This window comes from Marmota marmota, unplaced genomic scaffold (genome assembly GCF_001458135.2).
Source record: "Marmota marmota marmota unplaced genomic scaffold, marMar, whole genome shotgun sequence".
Classification (NCBI taxonomy): Eukaryota; Metazoa; Chordata; class Mammalia; order Rodentia; family Sciuridae; genus Marmota; species Marmota marmota.
Genome location: NW_025999869.1, coordinates 5366402 through 5383815, shown reverse-complemented (window position 1 = coordinate 5383815; position 17414 = coordinate 5366402).

The window sequence follows — 17414 nt, the reverse complement described above, 5'->3', positions numbered from 1 at the left end:
TTTTCCCACACCTTTTCTAACACAAAATATTAATTTTCCAAACTTAGAGGAAAAAAATTCCATCTTTAAATTTATATTTCTTTGATTAGCAAAAAGAATTAAAAATTTAAATATTTTTAACCATTTATATATTTTTTAAAATGCAAAACTACACTGAGATTCCATCTCACTTCAGTCAGAATGACAATTATCAAGAATATAAGCAAAAAATAAGTATTGATTGGGATGTGGGGATACATTGCTGGTGGGACTACAAATTGGTGCAACCACTCTGGAAAGCAGTACGGAGATTCCTCAGAAAACTTGGAATGGAACCACATTCGACTGAGTTATCTCACTCTTCAGTATATATCCAGAGTATTTTAAATCAGCACACTATACTAATGCAACCATATCAATGTTTATAGAAGCTCAACTTACAATAGCTAAACTATGGAACCAACCTAGGTGCCCTTCAACAAATGAATGGTTAAAGAAAATGTGGTATGTGTACACAATGAAGTATTACTTAGCCATAAAAAAGAAAGACTTCATGACATTTGCTAGTAAATGGATGGATCTGGAGACTATCGTGCTAAGTGACATAAGCCAATCCACAAAAAATCAAAGGGCAAATGTTTTCTCTGATATGTAGAAGCTAACCCACAATAAGGAGGAGTGTGAGAGGAAGAAGAGAAGTCCAGTAGATTAGACAAAGGAGACTGGAGGAAAGGGAGCAGGATAGGAAAAGGAAAGACAATGGAATGAATATGACATAATTTTCCCATGTACATATATGAAAACAACACAGTGAATCCCACCATCATATACATCCATAAAAATAGGATCTTAACTAGAATAAGATATATTCCATGCTTGTATAATTATATCAAAATGGGTTCTGCTGTCATGTATAACTAAAAAGAACCAATAAAATTCATATTTTAATGATTATTTTGATTATTTCCCCCAGAAATTAACTGATTTTTTTGTTATAGGTGTTAATTGTCCGATATGATGTTTAAAGAAAAAATTCCAATGACAAGTGAATTTGCCCATTTCCAAGCATTTTCTTTTGCATTCTCAGTGATTGTTACCAAATTCTTCTCAGTTTGAAAGAAATGTATAGTAAAGGCAAATTTTCTACATTTGTGAGACACATCTCTTTAGTAAAACCTATAAAAATGGAAAAAGTGAAAAGATAGCAGGGGCAGGAAGAAAACTGTTTTTAATGAGAATGAGGTATTGAATTATCTGCTTTATTTATTTTATTTGAATATGTTTTGATTTGATTTACCATTATTTTGATCTGTCCCAAATTGCTAAAGTGAGCCTCAACTTGTTTGCTAAGTATTCTTGGAGTCCTTATTTGGAGGGAATATAAGTCACATAGAGTACCTTTTTCAAAAAGCTTCCATTTACCTTAACATCACTTGGAGTTTAATTATATACATACCCAATTTTGGAGCTTAACTTTCACACTAAGAATGAGAGTCTCCAAAGATATAGGCCAGACAGCTACATATTTTAAAGACCCTTCCCAGGAGATTCTTACAAATACCAATGTTGGAAGAATTTAGGAAAATGCCAGTTTAATAACAAATTTCTTAAAAAAATAATGAAAATCATTACTAAGTACCTATGTGCCAGTAACTATTCAGGAAATTAAACACTGAACTAAAAAAAAAAAAAGTCCATGTTCTAATAGAGCTTACTTTATAATGAAGAAAGTCAAACAACAGACAAGTAAATGTATATTATTACCCACAGTGGTAAGTGCTATTACAAAGAATAAAGCAAAGAAAAAGGAAGGAGATGTGCGGTAGGTTCTTCTTTATATTCTTTATATATTGATCAAGAATCAAACTTTCATTGGTCTCTTCTGTAGACAATAAAGTTACTCTAATATCAAACTTAGTGACATTCCAATTTCTCAATTCACTTGAGTTGGGGCTGTTCTCTATCACAACATGTGCTTGCTTCCTTCTGCCCTCACCTACCGGTGAGGCAGTCCTACAGACTACTGGCCCTATGGAGTATTAGAAAGAGATGGATTCAAAGGCCAAAGGGCCAGCCACCTCCATAACAAGATCATTATCAAATTAAGTGCGGTACACAGGATAGACAATAGTAAATCAGTGGCAAAATATGAACCAAGGCAACAATGATAGTCCACCCAAGCCTAATAAATGTTTGCCAGAATCTTCAAGAAATGTACAGGCCATGGCACTTGGAGGCATCCAGCACAATGGGTAGCACCAGCAGTTGCTGAGGCTCTGCTGGGAAGATGAGCTTACTGAGCATTCTCACTCATGCTTGGAGTAAAGAGAGGTCTAGGGGTGTGATCTAGAGAGATAAATCGAAAGGTTTGAAAGACCTTGAAACAAATCACTGGGCAAGAAGTTTTAAGACTCTAAACCTGAAATTCAGCCAGAAACCCATACCAACAGATCCGCCTCTGTCAGAAGTAGCTGGAAACAGTCATAAACATATTCCTTGGCAGTTAGAGTTGTCTGTGTAGCCCTGAGAATTCAGATTAGAGATTCTTAACTGGTATCCATGCATTTACTGGTCCACGACCCCCTGAAGTAAGCATATCTTCTATGTATGTGTTTGCAGAGGGCAGGGGAGCAAAGAGCACTGTGCATTTTTTTCTAAGATGTTCCATATATTTCACTAAAGTTAACTATAACCCAATAAAGCTCAGGACCAAGAAGCAGCATCCTATAGACCTTAAGATGAAATACATAATTCCACTTCAGAAGGCTTCTAGTTAGGATGACTGTCATGAAAGGCTTTTTCCACATGGACCCTACAACACTGACATCCTCCCTGAGAGTTGTAAAATGCCTCATGCCTTATGAGTTAAGTCCTTTGCACAGGGTGGTAAAAGCTTCATGTTCATTATTGAAGACTTGCTTTAGGCACTTTAAGAAAACATATCACTGTGCTAATTCTCTATCAATTGATAATAAACCACTTCAAACATTGTGGAGGTGTTTACTTACAATTCTGTAAAGTCAGCACTAAGGGCTGGGTTCTGCTCAATGATTCTTCTGCCTAGAAATCACAAAACCTGAGTTTAGAATCTCCCAACATCACTTTTGTCACATCTATTACACATAACATGCTAGAAGGCCAGCCTAGGTTGAAGAGGGTTCAAAAACAGACTTCATCCCCTGATGAAAGGAGCGAAAATAAGATTGTGAAGAGGCTCCACACAGAAGCATCATTGTGAACATCTTTCAAACAATACCACACTTGCATACTGAAAAATGGTATATCATCTGTGATGTGATTACAAACATCCCCGAAAAAAATTTAATGGGAAAATTGTTAAAACAAAAATCTCAAAAAAATTATTGTTGAAGTCTGACCGTGAACACATTGGGATTATTCACATTAGTCTCTTTACTTTCATATGTGTTTATAATTTTTTAAATAAAAAGGATAAAATAAGCTAATAAAACATACCCTCTCAATTAATCCTTACAGTATTTTTCTCCTCTCCTTTTACATATGGGGATATTGAGATAGGGGCAGCCGAGTGACTAGTCTTTGCTAAGGTCACTCATATAATAAGAGTAGCTAATAATGAATGAAGCACCAGCATCTTTCCAAGCACATTGAATATCACATCCTATATAATCCTCACAACAGCCACAGATGGTATTATTATATCCATTTCTTAGGTAAGAAAACCTTTCTAAGTTCACAGAATAAGTGGTGAAAGTATGATTTAGATCCAAGAAATGTGGCTCCAAAGCCCTTATTCTGTAAAGAAGTTAAGCTGAGACTAAAATCAAGCTTTGTATGATTCCCATTCTACAGTGCCAGCTTGGGACCTCTAAAGCTGGGTGCTTCCTCCATCATATCCTTCAGTCCAAGACTTGTCTATGTTTCCTCTCCCAAATTTGTTCATTGCAAGACTGGATGGATTTACTTGTCAGTAGTATTCTCCTAAATATTCCAATCACCCACACTTAATCAGAAATTTAACTAAATTGTTCCACATAATGCCCTTGTTTTCTTCCTATAAATAATGTAATGTGTCTATTAGTACTTTCCATACTGTGAGGTCTGATAAAAGGTTCACTCATTTTCCAACGCACATAGTGTTCTAAACCAAAATCATTTGAAATTTATTTTAAAGACTTTCCAAAGAAGCCAAATCTTATGGTAAAATTCCTTTTTGAAATTTTCCTTTCTAATACTTATAACTATCAATGTATAAATGTATTTATTTTAGGTGAGAATTGTAAGGTTTCAGAGGCATCATTGTAAAGTGAGAAGCAAGAATAACCATGAATGAAGCTTCTTTCCAGGGCGACCTGAAAACAACTGAATGGAGCAGCCTGGGAATTTGTCCATTCTCTTCCTTCTAAGTGGAGGTGCCACTTCTGAGTACCCTCCTATGAGTCAGAGCATCAGTCACCCCAGGCTGAAGGCACTGCTCATTATTCTCAACCCTGAGAAAGCCAAAAAGCCAGAGGAAGGGATTCACTCCTGTGTCATGTGAACTGTCACTAGGCTCTGCCTGAAGGGCTTCTTCCAATCAGCAGAAGTGTTCTAGCCTAATTGCAGTACTGGTGTGTAAATGTAGATTAGGGCTAGGGGTGTGTGTGTGTTGTGTGTGTGTGTGTGAGAGAGAGAGAGAGAGAGAGAGAGAGAGAGATATGGATGGGGTCCTGAAATCTAGAAACATGCCAAAAGTTTACAAACGAAGCACTCCTTCTAAGAATTAACTGCTGATACCGACCCCCACACACACACTCAAAAAAAAAAGAAAAAACCTGCCATGATATTTTATTGAAATTTAGTATATTTCTCCAGGGTCACAGAATATCTGGACTTGTGTCTCTTCCATTATTGAGAAGAAATAAGTAAAACGGTGCCTTCCTCACAGAAGCAAAATATAGGATTTGCTTATCAAGAGCATTCTCTCATGCAGCCCAGCTTTTCAGGGAAGATATCAGAGAACTGAAGATATTGATTCACTGATTGACTTCAAACTATCAGTGGTTTTTGATGCTTTACCTTCTTAAGAAATAAAATTAAGGAGCATGAGAAAGTGGTGTCAACTAATTACAAAATTTAGTACAGACATATGTAAAGTATATGGGCTACGTAGGTGTGAGTGTATATGCATATGTATTTGTGTGTGTACGTTTGTATGTGTGGAGGGAGGAAGGAGAGAGAGAGAGAAAAAAGACAGAAGAGTGACAAGACAGAGAGGCAAACTCTTTACAGACATACTCCTTAATCACCCAGGTCTCAAATTCAGTCTAAAAACACATAAAACAGTCAAATATTTAATAAAAACACAGTTGGAACTTGACCTCAAATATGTGTAGGTGCATTGTACATATCAGGTTTCCCAGAAACAGAAGTCATAAAAACACATTATTTATCAAGAAGTGTTTTCTCTCGCCCTCCAAGTAAACTCTTCCCCTGGCAACCATGCAGCTGCTGCCTTCTGGACACAGGTTGGGCGTGGGTACTAACTTTTATGCCTTTTTGTTCCCTAGAACCAGACAACAGTACTCTAAATTTTGAATTCTCTTTAGCTTTCAGAATTTCAGAGAAAATAAAAATCCATACCAGAATATAGGGAAAGTTGATTAGCCAGATACTATGAGGAGGTCATCCTTGAGAGATTTGGGGGACTTTAACCTTAAAGACAGTGTCACTCAGCCTGGGATGCACTCTTGGTCACAGCTGTCAGCACATGCCCCTGGCAGTCACGGCCACCAGACATTTTTCTTTTACTGTGGGAAAGTGTCAAATCTTTTCTCTGTGGGTCACAGGAAATGGTCTTCACATCTCACTCACAGGAATGAATGAAGTGTGAAAAGATTTTAATATCACATAAATGCTTCATGTCTTTATCAGATTGGATTTGCTTTTGCTTCTTGCATATAACTGCTTAAAATTTTTAACAATTATGAAAGTAATATTAAAACATGTACACAAGACAATAAAAGAGAAGAGTGGGAGAAGCCATCTAAAGTCATGAAAAGACAACTAACTACTGCTAGCTTTTTTATTTGGAAGTCCTTTTTCTTAAAATATGAATTACAAATTTTTCATTATTGAGGTCATCTTAATGTTTTTAAGAAAAGAGCCTACAAAATGATTTATAATTTTATCACAAATAATTCTGAAACTTATAAAATAGTTGTGACAATGTTATAATTTTGTTATAAATAATGCTTCCTGAATTAAATAGTAAACAACAATAAAACTGATAAATAAGCCTAAAATTGTATCTATTATATAATTGAAGGCCACTAAGGGTAATGGAAATAATATCAGCCTTGGTTAAATTCAAAAGAGATGAGTTTGTGTGCCAGCTTTGACACCAACCCATAGTGTGATCAAGAACAAGTTACTTATGATAAGTTCAGTTTTATTTGTAAAATTATGGGGCCAGCTATTGTCCATGAGGTCCCTTCTAGTGCTAAAGTTGTCTGATACTAAGTCAAGAAGATCCAAAAGTTGAGAACTACTTCTCTATATTTTGCCTCCACTTGCAGCCACATTCAAATTGCTAATTCCATTTTCCATTTATAGATGAGCTTATCCAAATGATCAAAATTAATTCTTCATCAATGAAAATATAGCCAAAGAAGAAAATCAACTTAAGAGTTATTCTGTTGGTCACAAATTCATTCAAGCCTTAAACAAACTAATTGAAATATGACAGAAATGACAGAACTTTATAGCTACAATATAGCTGAGTTCTTTCCCCCAAGCAAATATCAGATTATCTATAGCAGGATTGAGAATTCCATTTGAATAAAAGAAAATCACAGAATCAGTTGGAGGACAATGGAGCCATACCATAATCAAATCTTTCTGGCAAATTCAAATGCATACAGGAACAATGCACGAAAGTAATATAATTGTCTCCTTATATCTGACTCACCTTACTGAATGATAATAAAATGAAAAGAGGCAGTGGTGAACTGGAAAAAAAGTATAGCCAGACCAACACAAACATCAGAATGAATTACTGAGATGAGGAATGTGGGTACAGGATAAAGAAACATTTTGATTTTCCAAAACAAGCTGACAATCCAGATGTGTGTGCATGCATGTGTGTATTCCATACATATTCCATTTCCTACACTGTATGTGGCAATGTTGGGCTACTAATTTGTACACAAATTTACATGGAAACCCAACTTGCTCCACTTTCTGTAACAAGTGTTGCCCAGAGATAGTACTGAAACATTCCAGAAGAACTGGAAGACCAAGACAATCGGGAAAAACAAGGATTAATCCTGGAATGTGCTAAAACAATGTCAACATTTAGACCCAAGAAGATAGATTTTTAGAAGCATTTTCTCCAAATTGTTTCGAGTTTGTTCATCTAGGAATAAAATAGCTGATAATGATTGTTTTATTCATAAGTAAATAGAGATGCAGCTTTTTGCTTTTCAGTGTTGGCATTTTAAAAGATAAATTAATCCATTTTATGTGGACTTAAAGGTCTATTCTCCACTTGATCTTAGCCAAAAGGCTGAGAAGCGATGGGGGTCTATTCTCAATATATATGATTATCTTGAATTCAGGTGTGACAATTAACCCAAAGCCTCTTTTTTCCAGCCACATGAGAAAGGAGGAGCATGGTGAAGAAACAGTCATTCTACCACTTTGCTAATATGTGTTACAATACCTGCCCCTCCTCTTGTTCCTATAAAAACATCTGTGCAAAGTGGGCCCAGTTGATCTGCAAGTGTGTTGCATAATTCGGGCCAGCTTCAGCCCTTCCCATGGCCCCTTTGTTTTGTCTTCTTGCTGCCAATAGACATTTCTCTTTTAAACATCTAATGCTTACTGAAAAAAATCACTGTTATCAGGTTGAAAGTTAATGTGCTTCACCTGTTTCACCTCCTTCCATTAGTTAACTTGGACTAGCACTGAGGGATTTGACACTTCACCCGTTTGCCCATCTTCTACTTGGAGGAAATTATAAGGGGATGCTCAAGAGTTGTTCATCAAAATGTCAGGCACCAATTTGGTAAAATAACTACAACTTCTGCTTTCTGGAAATTGTTGTGAAATCTCACTCCTTTTCCTTTGTGGATACTGCTGTTGCCCAAGAAATGCACCAACCATGACTCTTAGTCCTTCTTGGGATGAAGGGGAGGAAGAAAATATCAGGAATGAGCTAGAGGTGAACAGTCCTTTGAGTTTCAGGCCAAAAGGCATCCAGACTGCTTGAGAAGCCTCCTGAGATTAAGGTTCTTTCAAGACTTTCAGGGACTTTGAAAGTTTCCATTAGTTCAGACTCACTAGGCTAGGAGAACAGTTCCAGCTGGGAATAATCTTAACTCCAGCTAGGGCAGAAGGTATCTGATATTCAGGTAGATTAAGAAGGAATTATAATGTGAAAAAAAGAATAAGGAAAAACAAGTCTGAAACCATAGAAAAGACTCAAAATGACAAAAAAGAAATCCCAGCACTACTCAACTAGGGTTCCTGAAAGCAAATCCTAGACTCCAGATTCAGGTATTCACCTCTTCTGTATCCTATCTCCTTGCATAGCCGTACCCCTCCTCTTCTGCACTTCTCACAACACCCCTAGCAAAAGGAAAATCTTCTTGGCTCACTGGGGGATTTTAAGCAGTCTTTAATTCTTAATATGTTGATGCCTTTTTTTTGTGGGGGGGGGGTGGCTGGGAGTTACTGGGAATTGAACCCAATGCTTCATGCATACTAAACACATACTCTGACATACACCTCCAATCCCTGCATGTTTATCTTCCACTGATGCAACTAGAATGGGTCAGAGCTAAAGTAAAAATCCCAGATTCTGAGGACTAATGGGATGGTGCTCTCTCCAATCCAAATTTGACTGCTGTCTTTCCCAAGGATAAGCCATGTTCTCCTACCAATGAGTGTTTCCAAGCATGCATAAGGCACTGGTTTTGATTCTCAGCACAGCATATAAATAAATAAATAAATAAATAAATAAATAAATAAAACAAAGGTCCATCAACAACTAAAAAAATAAAAATTAGAAATTTAAAAAAAACAAGGTTCCAGTTCAATTTGAATTTCAGATAAACAGTAAATAATTTTTATTATTCATTGCAAACATTGCCTGGGCATACTTTTAAAAAAGTTTCATTTAGGGCTGGGGATGTGGCTCAAGCGGTAGCGCGCTCGCCTGGCATGCGTGCAGCCCAGGTTCGATCCTCAGCACCACATACAAACAAAGATGTTGTGTCCGCCGAAAACTAAAAAATAAATATTAAAATTCTCTCTCTCTTTCTCTCTCTCTCTCTCTCTCTCGCTCTCTCTCTCTATCTATCTCCCTCTCTCTTAAAAAAAAAAAAAAAAAAAAGTTTCATTTATCTGAAATCAAATTTAACTGGATATCCTGTATTTTATCAGGCAACACTACTATTGCACAGAGATTTGTGAAAATGTTTGAACTTTAGGGCCTAATGAACTGAAGAAGAAAATTCATTCCACAAAACTATTGAATAGGAATTTTAACAATGCATAAAGCTCTTAACAGCCAGGAAAAAAAAAAAAGGCTAAGGGACTCACTTGATCCTACCTCTTTATATGATCAGCTGGTCCAGTGATTCTCCACCATGGCTGAATATTAAAGTCACTCAGGAAACACCTAAATATTTCTGATACTTATATTCTGCCTGATGCCACATGATACCAATAAGCAGTGAAGCTGAGAACCATTGAACTAAAGAGGCACTGAAGAAGAGCTGAAGTGTGATAGAGAGCTTCTGATTGTTTGAACTCAGGTACCCAAACGTTGCTGCACATGGGATTCACTTGAGGATTTAAAAAACAATTGCTGATGCCTGTCACCCAACCCCAGATCTTCTGATTAAATTAGTGCTGGGTACAGCCTGGCCATCAGAATTTGTAAAACCCTCAGGTATTTTTAATACAGAATGATGCTTGGAAATCACTCTTCTCAGGATGAGAGCAGGACTAGTTACTTTTTGTGGAAGCAGCATTGAAATATGAGATTCTAACCATATTATAAAATAAAATGTTACCTTTAAAACCTATTTTTCTGTTCATAAGACTAACACTGATTCCATTTCCAAGAATTTTGTGGATGGGAGAATGACAGTCACACAGGTCCTTCCATAATGCCCCACCTTTAATCACACATCATCATGTGCCATATAATAATGCTCTGGTCAATGATGTACAATAGTGCATGTATAACAGTATCCCATAAGTTATAAGGGAGCTGAAAATTTTCAGTCACCTAGTGATGTCACAGCTATCATAAGGCTGTAATGCATCATATCACTGGTGTGTTTGTAGTGATACTGGTGTAAATAAATCTGCTGAGCTGCCAGTCCTATAAAAGTATAATTATCCACAGTAAATTAAAGTCACTCAGGGAACACCTAAATATTTCTGATACTTACATTCTGCCTGATGCCACATGATACCAATAAGCAGTGAAGCTGAGAACCATTAAACACAGTAATGATATTTGATAATAAACGACCATGTGACTGGTTTATGTATTCATAATACCATGCTTTCTCTCCTTATTTTAGAGTGTACTCCTATCTATAAAAAGTTACTATAACAGCATGCTGTTTCACAACAGCAGCCTCATCCATCTCATTTTTACCACAACTCTTGAATACATTAAGAGTCCACATCAAGTGATTGACCTATATCATCTAGTTTATGCAAGTTTACTCTATGGTATGCACACAACCACAAAAATCATGTAAGGATGCAATTCTCAGAACGTGGCCCTATTGTTAAACAATCCATGACTACATAATAAAAATCCTGGTGATTACACCAATTCAATTCAGAAGCCATACTTCATTTCTGTATAGATTGCTTCCTCTGAGGGGAAAATAGTGACACCAACCTCCAGACTAACACACAAGAAAGCAAAACATAATCTAGGCTTAAATGTATTTATAAGAAACTCTGACTTTTGCTAAATGCACACTGACCCCTGGAACTGTTTGTCCTCTAAAATTTAAAAGTTACTCAACCCCAAGAGATTATTCAGCCCTGATCTAACACACAATGAAAGAGCATTACTTTAGTGCCAAAACTGCAAAGATCTGAATTTCCAAGGAATCATGCTTTGTGGGAGGATGTGGGCTTTGGCCCAGCTGCTTGGGTAATCTGAAAGCCAGAGGAAGAAATGACTGTCAGAGAAGACACCTGATGAGTTCCAGGACTTCATTTCAGAAAACTATTTCACCAGACTGACCAATTTATCAAAGTGGCCAAGTGCTGCCAGCATCATGTAGCATGTTGTGGGCAAGTTGATGGGATGCATTTGTGATAAAGCCACAGTTCTGGCAGTCTGCCAGGTGGTGGACCATTAAGTACAACCATTAGTACAAAGAAAGGAGACAGCTATTTTAGAACTGCCTGAAGTCTCATCACCCTGGTAGGAAGAAACAAAGATTTGAGGTGCTGGGGATATAGCTCAGTTGGTATAGACTGCTTGCCTTGCATGCACAAGGTGCTGGGTCAATCCCCAGCACCACAAGAAAAAAACAAACAAACAAGAAGAAGATTTGACTGTATGGGCTATCTCAAGCCCACAAAGCACTTTCTCCTTTTCTCATATTTTGAGAATACTTTGGAAACATTTAATTATATTTTAGAAAACAACTAACATTTCTCACGACTGTGCTTTTGGGCCTTTTTAGTTGCTCCCTTCATAGCTAAGGGATTTTAAGGATTAGTGAAATCATACACTCAAATATTTTCTATGTGTGAAAATGAATAGGTCATGTACCACATTGTTTTTACCAGGATATAAATAAACCTGCCCAGGACCTGAGGAAATATTAGAAAAGTACAAGTTGTAAAACTTTAAATTCATCAAGCATAGTTCTCCTTTTAAGAGAACTTAATATGTAAGGCTTTGTATTAGACACAATGAACATTTACTTCTGCCAAGGTTTCTTTGCTTTGTAGTCATCTCCAAAACAGCTATTTTGCATTCTAAGTTCACTATTTCATTTTAAATGCTTGATAGGGATCTAGCACTTGACTAGCATCTGCAAAGCCCAAGCTTGTTCCCTAGCACTGGAAAAAAAAAAAAAAAAGAACAAAATGTTTGAATTGGAATCATAACATTAATGGCTGAATTCTCAGTGAGGAAATATTGGTTCGAATGAAGAACACCTATATTGTCATAGGTAGATAAAGCAATTGAAATTGCAGAGGATATCAAATAATCCGAACACTTATTTAGTATACACTCCCAGGGAGATTTTTTTTCATGAAAACTGATTTTTAACAAATGTTCAGCATTTTCCACTAAGGATAAATAATCATAATTCTTTTACAAGTTACTTTAATCTCTCAAGGAGATATAAAGGTTTATAGATTCATTATTTATATCAATAAATTGCATTTAATATTAGTGCTTTGAATATGTATTTTTTATTCACTCATCAAACTCAATCACTGGGATGTCCTGGACAATGTGGCACTTGCTGGGAGAAACTGTAGTGAGGTGAGCATCCTCCAAGAGCTTCCAGTTTAGTGGAGGCGGCAGACATAAACTACTCAAATTATCATAAGTGTTTTGAAGGATAAGCACAGAGTGCTGTGAACTCTATGTAGAAGACAAGCCCTAGGCTAGGAATTCAGAAAAGGGTCCCAACAGAAAAGACATTTTGAGTCAAGACAATGCTCTCAAAAATAACAACTAATATTTGCTGACACTATGCTAACACTTAGCTCATTTAAGCTTCACACATACTAAATCAGGTACACTGATTATCCCATTTTGTACATAGGGAAATGGAGGCTCTGAAAGGCCAACTAGTTGGTTAAAGAAAACCACAGCTAGGAAGTAACAGAGCCTGCAGTAGGAACACAGATCCCGACTCCTGAATGTGTGTTATATGCATATGACTTAAACATTAGTCATAGATCTCTTCAGAGGAAAGAATGAGAAAAGTGAATTAAGTAGAGAAAGAGTATTCCAGATGAGGGGTAACTATGATTTTGAAGAACTTCAAGTCTCAGGATTTAAAAAAATATGTGCATTTGGCTAATCTAACTGAAACTACCTCTTCCAACAGAATTTAATTTCTGTGCCAGGAATATGTTTTGTTCAGAAAAAATATTTGCAAAGACTGTCACCTAGTGGCAACAAGCAGGAGGCAGTGCATGGGCTGAACTGTTGAACAGCTAGCTGCTTATTGAGGGATGCTGACTCATCAGTTTCCCTGTGTATCATGTATATTCCAAGTTGCTTTTCCTAGAAATTCATTAAGTATTACAACATCAAGATAGTCACCATCTCTTTCAACTGAATTTACAAAGAGAAAGAGGGAGGGAGAAAGAAAGAGAATGGAGGGAGAAGGTGAAGGGAGGGAGGAAGGGGGGAGGAGAAGTAGTGTGGTAGTTTCAACTTCTCAGAGAGATGTAAGATTTAATACCTGAAGTTTTATCCCACCCCCTATGACTTTAAATAAATTTAAACCAACAGAATGGGGAATAATATAATTCATAACTAGTGACTATGTTTTATTCAGCAGTGAAGATTTGGGTCACTCTAATGGATAAGGAGCACCAATTAGCTGCAAAACTGTCAGAAAAGAAGAGGAATATATAATGGGTACTAGAAAGTACGAGGTCATAAGAGACAACTACAATCTTGTGAATAGTTGCAAAAATTAGGACTCTGTGGTTATATACACATCTTTAATTAAAGAGTGGATACTGTTTTTGGCAAGTAAAAACCATATCTGATAATAACATGCAATCTTAATTCTAACTGGCTTAGGTGCTAGAATCTTCTAAAAAATTCATTTTAAATGTGTTGTGGGGTAATCTGAAGTGGAACCAAGAGTGATTACACACAACCTGAATCCTTATTTTCCTCCACTATTCATCCCAGACCCCTTAATTTAGAATAAACCTTCCTTTTCATTCAACCAAGGCATTTTTCTCAAAGAAGCCATCCTACACCTCTGGAAGTAAGCAACTTTTAGTATTATGTTAATCTCATAAATTCATGAACATAGAAAAGGAACTTCTGATGCTTAGCCCACTCAAGCTCATACACAAGTATTATTGCCTGTATTGATTAGAACTCCTGTGATTCAGGCAACAAAAACCTCAAAATGGAAGCTGTTTGAGCAAAAAATAAACATTGCAGGCCCACCCCTAACATCTTGAGAGGTTGCATACTGGACAAAGATGGCTTGAGCGGGATGCTTTTCTCCCTCTCCATTTGTCAGTTTTGCTTTTGATTCTATTCCCAAGCTAACCTGTCCTTCATGGACCCAAGATGGTGGCTAGAATATGTAGGCTACAAAGTTTATCTATAGAAGGTGGCCTGCCTAGCATGTGGGAAGTTGGGTTAGTCGGCTCAGGCAATCATAATGAAATACCACAGATTGGCTAAAACAACACACCTATTTTCTCACAGTTCTGGGGACTGGAAGATCAAGTGTCAGCAGAGTTGGTTTTTGATGAGACCCTCTCCTTGGGTTGTAGACAGCTTCCTTCTCCCTGTGACCTTTCCTACGTGTGTACACATATAGAGACAGACATATCTGGTGTCTCTTCCTCTTCTTACAGGACATCAGTTGTATTATTAGGGTCCCATGCTTATGACCTTATTTAACCTTAAAGACCCTATCTCAATTCACATTGGAAATTAGGGCTTTGGCATATGAATTTGGGGGTACAAATCAGTCCATAAGACAGGGTATTAATAAAAAATCCACTTTTCTGCAGTCCCAGTGACAAATCTCATTGGCTTGGATTCATTCACATACCCATCTTTTAAACAATCACGGAATCAAGGTAATGGGTATCCCAGAGCTGAATGGTGGAATAAATTGTAAGGAACCAGCATGGCTGAAAATGAAAGATGAATCACTCAAAGAACAAATGCAGTGCTTTTGGCAGGAGTAAGTGAGAGAAATTGATGTTGGGAAGTTAACCAACAAATGCTGACAATATTGGGATAGCACACACTTGCTTTGAGGACTTCATCTATGAAGAGCAAAATAGAGCTCGTTAAAGAGCTGAAGATGGTGCTACACACTGCAGCTCCCAAAGAGACTAGGTTTCATTACCGCTGTTGCTATTAAACAGTCAAATTTGCCTGCCTGGAACAATTATTCGTTTTGATATCTAATTATCACAGTGGGAATTGTGAGAATTCAATTTCCTGGTCTCAGATGGCTCTTCAGTTTCTCTGGTTGAATCCTATACACCCCCTATTTCATGGATTAGAATAATCCCCAGGTCCTGCACTCAGTCCTCTCTTCTCTCTTCTTCATCTCAGCCGTTTTGAAGGCTTCAATGACCACAGCCTTGAGTGTAACTTCCAGAACATCACCTCCAAGTCCATCCTATGAATCATAGAACTTTATTAAATCATCTAATTCTTATTTTAAGATTCTGTGTTGCAGAGTCCTGAGCTTGTTTTTGCTTGATCCCACCAAAAACTGGCTTACAACTCTACCCAATGTGAAGGAACAAGAAACTATTCATCCCCTAAATAAGAATTCATTGTTTGGGAATGCCTCTTCTCTAAACTCTAAGCTCCTTGAGCATGAAGACTTCATCTGTAGTACCAAAAGCAACTATTAAATAAGTTTGTGTCAAAATAAACACAGCTTGTCAATGCAATACAACACCTCCTTCTACACCATTTCTGCTAACTAAACAGTCTAAAGCAGTCACAATGAAGGAAAGATAACAAGCGCACTACAGCTTTCTATCTACATTTTGAACAGCTATAATATTAGGAGTTATGATGGGAAGTAGGCCAGATTTTTTTGTTGCTCTTTCCCAGTATCTAGAGTCCCCTTCTATGCTACTGTGGAGGAAATGGCCTCTCGTTATATAAACTGAAAATTACAGATAAAAGGTTATGTTTTTATTTGTCTGGTCTTTGACATTTAAGGAATGGTATCTGGACCTTATCCGGGTATAGGAATCTGCATCTTGAACTATAAATCCAAAGTATGTTAACAAAAGCGGAGACTCTTTAGAATTCACTTCACTTGTGACATCTAGTGTCTAGTGGTGGTACTGGTAGCACTCTCATTAGACCATTCCTTGACAAATTGCAACTAATTTAAAAATCATAATTGGCTTTAACAACTCTAAAATTGGGCAGTCTGCACGATCACAAGTTCAAAGACCTCCTTCCAGCAACATGATCAGACAGTTATTTATGGATAGTAAACAAAAATAAGGCATATTGATAGCTTAATGGGTTACATCTCAGCACCTTGACTGATTTGAATCAGGTAGCTACTTAGGGTAAACTGAAGCTCAATCGTAGAAATTGACTGAAGGCCAGCTATTCATTAAACATTTAGCAAGAGTGCTTTCATATTGGTTTGGTTTACTGAACCCTGTACAGGAGTCTACTCCAAATTTATGTCCTCCTACAAATTTTATCTAACAATTTTTATATGAGTAGCTTCTATGACTTTGATAATGTTGTTCCCTCTTCCTGAATTCATTTCTCCTTAGCTCTGCCATCCTCAAAACTTTTCTTAAAATGTCACCTACACTGCGAAGTTTTAAATGACCAAACAAAACATATCTGTCCATATAATATTTACTGTAAGGCTTATACCACGCAAGTGGCATTCATATACAACCCTATAGTTACTTTTATATTTCTCAATACTCCACTATGTTGTAAGCATCTCCCAGAAAGTAGTTATCATATCTCTGAATTCCTTCCACTATGTCTACCTCACGGTGGCCACTCAATCCTTTACATAAATGATGATACTGAGTTTACTTTCTCCTGTAAAAGGAGGTTAAAAAAAAAAGTTAAGAAAGAACTTTAGATTAGTTATCTCATTTCATTACTGGTCCAGGCTAGAATAGTGTCTTCCTGACTTCTGAGTTGAGGAATCTTTGTTAAATGACAGGGGAAATGGTAATTATTTCATTTATCAAAGAACACAAGGGTTGATTAAAAATGAATGAACATTTGGTTCATTCAGGCCCCAGATGCATCTGTTATCTTTGTTGCTTATCTTAAAACTGAGATTAGTCTTTTGTAATCTGGTCTACTCAGTCAGAATAAAAGTATCCAAAATAAAGTGAAAAGAGGAAAAATCAAGGAGAGTGTGGCACCCCAAGACATAAAACAAAAATTCAATGAAAGCAATCAACTCTTGACAAATTTCAGCAGAAGGAAGAACTAATTATTGACTACTTGATGTTGCAAGATACAAATCACTGGTGGATTGAGGTGTAGCTCAGTGGTAGAGCACATGCTTAGCACATACAAGGCAAGTAGTCCAATTCCCAGTACCAAAAAAAAAAAAATCACTGGTGATCTTGAGGTGTCATTTCACTATATTGGTTGGAATTGAACCCTAGCTGAAGTTGGAGCAGGCAGGGATAAAATCTAAGAAAATGAAGTTACTAATTGTAAAAAAAATTTT